Below are 7,866 nucleotides of genomic sequence, written 5' to 3' on the forward strand. Positions count from 1 at the left end.
TGCTATTCCAGTCGTTTTTAGATAATCTTCAGTAGTATTTCCAAAATTGTTGCTCCTGAGCACTGCATAGTGTTTAATTGTGTAAATGTACTACAGTTTCTCAATCCATTCATTTATTAATAGACATTTGGGCAGTTTCTGTTTTCTTACTGTTATGAATAATGCCACTATACACATTAGTATACAAATCTCTGTTTGTGTCTAAGTTCTATTTTCCTTGAGGTATATTTCTAGCAGTGGAATAGCTGGGTCATACGGAATTTCTATGTTTAGCTTTTTAAGGAAATGCCAAACTCCCTTCCAGAGTTGTTGTACCATTTTACAAGCCCACCAACAGAGTGTGAGAGTTCCAATCTGCAGTCAGGTGATAGTCTCTTATTAGTTAATATTGGGGAGCTCTGATGATCTAATGGGTAGACTCAAAGGTGGCACCACTCTGGCAGTTCAAATGCTGTAGTGGCTTTGCAAGAGAGATGGACAGTCACCTCTTGTGCAATTTATAGCCTTGGAAACCTGATGGAGGAGCAGGTATTAGTTACTACTCCATAGCAATGCATTTTGCATAGTGAATGAAGGAATTCTGGTGGCATGGTGTATAGGGAGCTGTGCTTCTACCCCAAAAGCAGCACTTCTGACAGGTGGGGTTTTTTTTGTTTGATTGTTTTTTCCCTTTTTGTATCATCTGTCTTCTTGACTCTGGGACCTCTGGAAGTTTAATCTACCAGAGAGCTTCCTCAGTAAAATGCTCAGTCTCTGCTGCATAATTTATAACCTCCAAAAACTCACTGTAGGGTTAACCATGAGTTGATTCTGACTCGATGGCACTGAGGTTTTTGAGAATAATTCATGATCTTGAGCATTCAGATGTTTGTTTGTCTGAAGTGTTTTTTTATGCCTTTTGCCCATTTTGTAATTGGACTGTGCTTGTCTTTTTGTTGTTGGAGTGTTTTGTAAATTTTAGGGATAGTTTCCTTGTCAGATACATGGTTGCTGAATACTTTTCCCCAGTCTTCAGCTTCTCTTTCTTAAGAACTCCCTGTCATCTAGGTTCCTAGATCCTAGGTTAAGTGTATATTTTTCAGTTACATTTGAAAGGCCAATTATGACAGATAAGATATTTAAAATCCTAATTTTGCTGCAGTTTTTTCTTTGATAAATGTTCTCATTTTAGGTTTTTAACCTAGGTCCTTGGTTAATCTTATGTTGTTGTTTGTTTGTTGGTTTGTTTAAGATGGTGTGAGGTATAGCTGGTTTTGCTAGCACTGTAACTATTTGTTAAAGCAGCTGTCTTTCTCCCACTAAATGTGTTTTGTCTTTGTCAAAGAACAGCTGTCCGTAGATGGATATTACTTTTAGGTACTGTTAAGTTGTAGAACTCATAGTTACGTTAGGCACAACAAATCTGAACCTTGTCCCTATGCCAACCTCACAGTCTGTGACACACTCGAACCCATTGCTATAGTCACTGTGTTAATCTACTTCGTTGAGGGTTTTCTTTACTTTGTTATCTCTCTGCCTTTCTAAGCATGATGTATTTCTCTAAGGAATAGCCTTTCTTAGTAACATGCTAGCAAGTATGCTAGATGAAGCTTCGCCATCCTTGCCTCTCGGCAGCACTTGGGCTGCACCATCTCCAAGATACACACCATAGTCCTTAAACTAGCTTCTCTGTAATTTGGAGAGGTCCCTGACAGCAGACTTTGATAGTGTAATACATCTCTTCATCTCCTTACTGTTGGTACCAAATGTACTGATTTTGTAACCAAGTCTTTTCTCCATCTATTGGTCCAATGGTGAGATTTTTTTTCTTGACATTAAGATGTAATCCATATTGAAGGTTGCAGTGTTTGATCTTCTATATCTTCTATAACAAGTGTTTCAAGTCCTCTTCATTTTCAGTAAGTCAAGTTGTGCCATTTGCATAATGAAGGTTATTGATGAGTCTTCCTTCAATACTAATTCCATATTCTTCTTCATAGAATCCAGGTTCTTGAATAATTTTTTCAACATATAGATTGAATAGGTATGTTGAAAGGATACAACTATGTTGCACCCCTTTCTTCATTTTAAAACAAGGAGTGTTTCTTTGCTCTATTCATACAACAGCTTCTTTGTCTAGGTATAGGTTTTGCATGAGCACAACTAAGTGTTTTGAAATTCTTATTTTTCTCACTGTTAGCCATAATTTATTGCTTACACAGTCAAATGCATAGCCAATAAAAAACAAATAGCCATCTTCTGGTAGTCTTTGCTTTTAGCCAGGATCCATCTAACATCAGCAATGATATGGCTGGTGCTACAGCCTCCTCTAAATCAAGCTTAAACTTCTGGCAGGTCTGTTTCTCTGTTTGTGTCTAGCTATTTGTGAATGATCTTCAGTAGTAATTTGTTTTCATGTATTATTAAGGATATTGTTTGATAATTTCCACATCTGTTGGTTCACCTTTCTTGGGAATGGAAACAAATAAGGATCTCTTCCAGTCAGTCGGCCAATTAGCTGTCTTCCAAGTTTCCAGGGCTGCACTTGTCATTTGAAACATTTCAGTTGATACTCCATTGATTCCTGAGGCCTTTTTTTTTTTTGCGTATGCTTTCATTGTAGTTTGAACAACTTCTTTCCTTACCATTGGGTCTTGATCATATGGTATTTCCTGAAATATTTCCATGTAGACCATTTTATTTTTGTTGTCACAGTAATTTTGTATATCTTCTTTTTTTAACATTTTACAATTTTTTGTCAACTTTTGGATCTCTTTAATCGATAGAATGAATGGAAGTATACAAGTGAAATTTAAAAGAAAATCAGTGCATCACTGAGTAAGATCTAACATGGAAGTATCCACACATCACAATGGAAATATGATGAGATAGAAGAAGGTGAGAGTCTAAATAAGATAGTGGGGGAGGAAGGCATACGAGGCAGAAAGGGCTCTGGGATTGAATAATCAAGACATATTTAATGGATGCCCTGAAATTCCAGATCCCCCAGGCCCTAATCAGTGGTTTGTGACAAATAATAGTATTTGGTCACAAAGAGCAACATTAAGTTATCTACTGTGTCAGGAATGGGGGGAAAAGGCAATATCCTGAGTAAGGTGTGGACACTGGACTCTGATAATCAAGTGGAGGGGATAAGGACAGGAGCACTCCTGGGAGGTACCGTGTTCTTGTGTGCCAAGTGCCAAACACAACATACAGTAAGGTACTTAAAAGTTACTCTATTTGCAAACTACTTTTCGAGGAAGAGAAGCTACAGGAAGGATTCCATGGAAAAGGTTCAGCTGATATGGAGAAAACACACATTCAAGCACTGAAATTATATGGTTCTGCACTTGGAGTTCCTGTTTGAAAGCATTGGTCTCTGGTTGACTTGCAGAAGGTGATCTTTCTTCACAGAAAGAGCCAGAGTATTTGGTTCTCTAGAAAGTCCTATAGATCTTGACCTTGTCCTGTTTAGCTTTGTATTCTGAAGCATTTCTGGGCTCACTGCTAGGATTGCTCTAGTCATCAGCTTCAAATGTGGTCTTGTAATGGCGCCATGCTGACTTTTTAAAAACTGTAAGTCTCTCAAATTCACTTGATAGAACCTTTAAATAAATAATAGCGTCAGTGCCCACTCATTCCATGGAATAAAGTTTAGGTCTCCCTAAAATATCTGGCATACAGATGAGAAATTGCCAAACCATAACCAAACCCAGTCAAAGGGGGAAACTCTGCTAGGTCTGAGAACATTTGAATACATGTAGTTAAAAAGGTGACTTGTTTTTCAGAGTGGAATACCACCACTCTAGTCATTTATCTTAATGGATAAGTCTTTTCCCAAGGTACAAGGGTTTTAAGAGCTGAGTAGCCTTCTTTTCTTGCTTCTGTTGCTCTCATTGAGTTCTTGAACAGCTCGAATACGATGTCTCTCTCCAAGCTCCGGTGTCTCTTTGGTATGTGCCCAAAGTATGTAAGACGGAGCCTCAAAATCCTTGCCTCCAGGGAGCTGCTTGGTTTCACCATCTCCAGGTCAGATCTGTTTGTATTCCTGACAGTCTGTGGTATAGTCAGCACTCTTCTCCAGCGTCGCAACTCAGACATTGATCCTTCTTCTATAGTCCTTAGTTACTGTCCAGTTCTCTGATGCATAGCAAGTAATTGGGAAGACCATGGACTGGATCAGGTGCACTTTAGTCTCCAGACTGACATCGTTGCTCTTCAGTATTCTAGAGCAGTCACTGACAGCAGACTTTCCCAATGCAGTTCATCTTTTGATTTCCTGACTACTGGTGCCAAGACCTTTAATTGTGGAACCGAGCAAGCTGTAATTGTTAACAACCTCAATCTCTTTTCCATCTATCATGGTGCTGCCAATTTACCCAGTGGTGAGAATCTTTGTCTTCTTGATGTTGAGGTTCAATCCGTATTGAAGACTACAGTCCTTGATCTTTGCAGCAAATGCCTCATGTCCTCTTCAGTTTCAGCAAGCAAGGTTGTGTCATCTATATAACACAGGTTGTTGATGAGTCTTCCTCCAGTCTTGATGCCACAATCCTCATAAAGTCCAGGCTTCCACATGATCTGTTCTGCATATAGATTGAAAAGGTATAGAATAGGATGCACCCCTGACACATAACTTTCCTGATCCTAAATCATGCAATGTTTTTCTACTCTGGTCTCCTCTGCTTGGTTCAAGTATAGATTTCGCATGAGCACAATTAATTGTTCTGTGATTCCCATTCTTTTCAAGATTAGCCACAATTTGTTGTTATCCACACAGTCAAAAGCCTTTGCATAGTCAACGAAACACAGATAGATATTTCTCTGGTACTCTGCTTTCAGCCAAGATCCATCTAATATTGGCTATGATGTCCCTGGTACCATGGCCTCTTCTAAACCCAGCCTGTACACCTGGCAGTTCTGGGTAATCTTCAGCAGGATCTTAATTGTGTGTGATATTAGTGATATCGTTCGATAATTTCCAGGCTCTGTTGGGTAACCTTTTTTTGGAATGGGAATAAATACAGATATTTTCCAGTCAGTTGGCCAGGTAGTTTTCCTCCAGATTTCTTGGCATAATCTGGTGAGCGTGTCCAGGTCAGCGTCTGTTTTCTGAAATATGTCATTTGTTATTTCCTCAATTCCTGGGATCTTGTTTTGTTTTTTGTCAGTTCCTTCAGAGCAGCTTGAACGTCCTCCTTCATCACCATAGGCTCTTGGTCATACATTGTTTCATGAAATTTTTCTGTCAGCCAAGTCTTATTGGTATATAGTTCTTTTGTGTAGAATTCTTGTCTGTCAAATATTGTGTTAGAGTCGAGCATCAAGATTAAGACAAACTAGGGAGAAGGATTGGCCATCCACGTCCAAAATAACAGGCCTCAGAAAATCCTATGTACAGTAGAGCACATTTAGAGTACTCTAGCAGATATGGCGCCAGAGGCAGAACCTTCTCACTGGGAATCACAGAAAAGGAGGAACAGTTGCAAACAAACATACTGATTGGAACATGGAATGTGAGAAGTATGGATGTAGGCAAATTAGAGATTGTTAAGAAAAAATGAAACACGTAAATATTGACATACTGGGTGCTGGCGAAATAGGTTGGCATGGGACATTTTGAATCAGATAATCATATGATCATATGCTGGAGATGGAAAGGCGGGGGGAAAATGGAGTCACTTTCTTAGTTAAAAAGACCATTTCTAGATCCATTTGAAATATAATGTTGTGATTGATAGGATAATATCCATGTACACACAAGGGAGATCTGTTAATACCACTATTATTAAAATTTATGCACTAGCAACTGGGGCCGAGGAGATAGATGACTTCTACCAACTTTTGCAGTCAGAAATCAATCAATATGCAACCAAGATAATTTAATAATGGATGATTGGAATGCAAAAATTAGGAACAGGGAAGAAGGATCAGCAGTGGGAAGGTAGGAATGGACTTGGTGACAGAAATGAGGCTGGATACAGAATGATAGAATTCTGTACAATCAGTGATCTATTCATTACAAACACCTTTTATAAGAAACGTAAATACTAAATATACATATGGACTCCACTTGATAGTCTACACAGGAATCAGATTGACTACATCATCGAAGAAGCTTAATATCAGAAAACTAGGCAAGGTGTTGATTATGGAACGGACCATCAACTACTCATATGCAAGTTCAAACTGAAGGTAAAGACAATAAAATCTACAAAGAACCAAAGTTTGACCTCGATCCTATCGCACCAGAATTTATAGACCATCTCTGGAACAGGTTTCAAGCCTTGAACACTATGAGCAAAGACTAGATGAATTGCGGGAGAATATCAAGAATATCATTCATGAAGAATACAAAAAGTCCTGTACATGTTTTACTAATTATCCTTCTCTTTTTACAATAATGGTCTTATGCAGTTTTTGTCTTTATGAGACTATATTAGTTAACTCAGTATAATGCTCTTCAGCCTCTCCCAAGTTATGTAGTATTATTCAAAATTGTTGCTCCTGAATGTTAGATAATATTCCATTGTGTGAATATACCACAATTTCTCAATCCATTAGATTGTGGTTGGACATTTGGGCTGTTTCCATCTTCTTGAGATGGTGAATAATGCTACTATGAACACTGAATAACCAATTTCCATTTGTGTCTCTGTTCTAATTTGCTTGGGGTACACTCTAGGCACCAGCAGCCAGGAAATGAAAAGATGTATTGTGATGGGAAAGTCTGCTGTTAGGGACCACTCTAAAGTACTGAAGAGCAATGATGTCTCTCTGGAGACTAAGGTGCGTCTGATACAGGCCATGGTCTTTGTAATCACTTGTTCTGCGTCAGTGAATTGGACAATGACTAGGGAGGATAGAAGGAGAATTGATGCCTTTGAGCTGTGGTGCTGGAGAAGAGTATTGAGGGTACCATGGACTGCTAAGAAAACAAAGAAATTCATCCTGAAGAGGGTTAAACCAGGCTGCTCCTTAGAGGCAAGGATTCTGAGGCTTTGTCTGGCATACTTTGGTCATGTTGTAAGGAGAGACTGGTCCTTGGAGAAGGACATCATGCTTGGTAGAGTGGAGGGCAGGCACAGGAGGGGAAGGCCCTCTAGGAGGTAGATTGATTCGTGACTGGCGTAATCCGAATGGGTATGTCAGAGACAGTGCGATTGGCACAGGACAGAACAGAGTTTAGGGCTGTTGTACATAGGGTCACTATGAGTCGCAACCGACTCGACGGCATATAACAAAAACAATAACGTATTCTTGGTAGTAAAATAGCTGGGTTATATGCCAAACTGTCTTCCAGAGTGGGTGAAACCACTGGGCTGCACAGTTTGATGGGTGGAGGTAGTGGGGTGGGGGAGCAAATGGGAAGGATCCAGGCGAAAAGACAGGGTAATGATGGGCTAGGTCTAATGTTCTTGTTATTGTTCTTAGGTGCTGTTGAGTCACTTGTGACTCATAGTGACCGTATGTACAACAGCCCTAAACTCTTTTCTGTCCTGTGCCAATCGCACTGTCTCTGTCACTCCCATCCCGATTACCTGAGTCGCTGAATCAGTCCACCTCATAGAGGGCCTTCCCCTCCTGCGCTGTCCCTCCACCCTCCCAAGCATGTTGTCCTTCTCCAAGGACCAGTCTCTCCTTACAGCATGTCCAAAGTATGTTAGACAGAGCCTCAGAATCCTTCAAGGAGCCACCCAGTTTGACCCTTTCCAGGACAAATCTGTTTGTTTTCCTAGCAGTCCATGGTACTCTCAATACTCTTCTCCAGCACCACAGCTCAAAGGTATCAATTCTCTTTCTATCCTTCTTAGTCATTGTCCAACTCTGATGCTTAACAAGTGATTGCAAAGACCATGGCCATTATCAGATGCACCTTAGTCT

The sequence above is a fragment of the Elephantulus edwardii genome, unplaced genomic scaffold (genome assembly GCF_000299155.1).
Source record: "Elephantulus edwardii isolate Elephantulus edwardi_28Jun2011 unplaced genomic scaffold, EleEdw1.0 scaffold00343, whole genome shotgun sequence".
Classification (NCBI taxonomy): domain Eukaryota; kingdom Metazoa; phylum Chordata; class Mammalia; order Macroscelidea; family Macroscelididae; genus Elephantulus; species Elephantulus edwardii.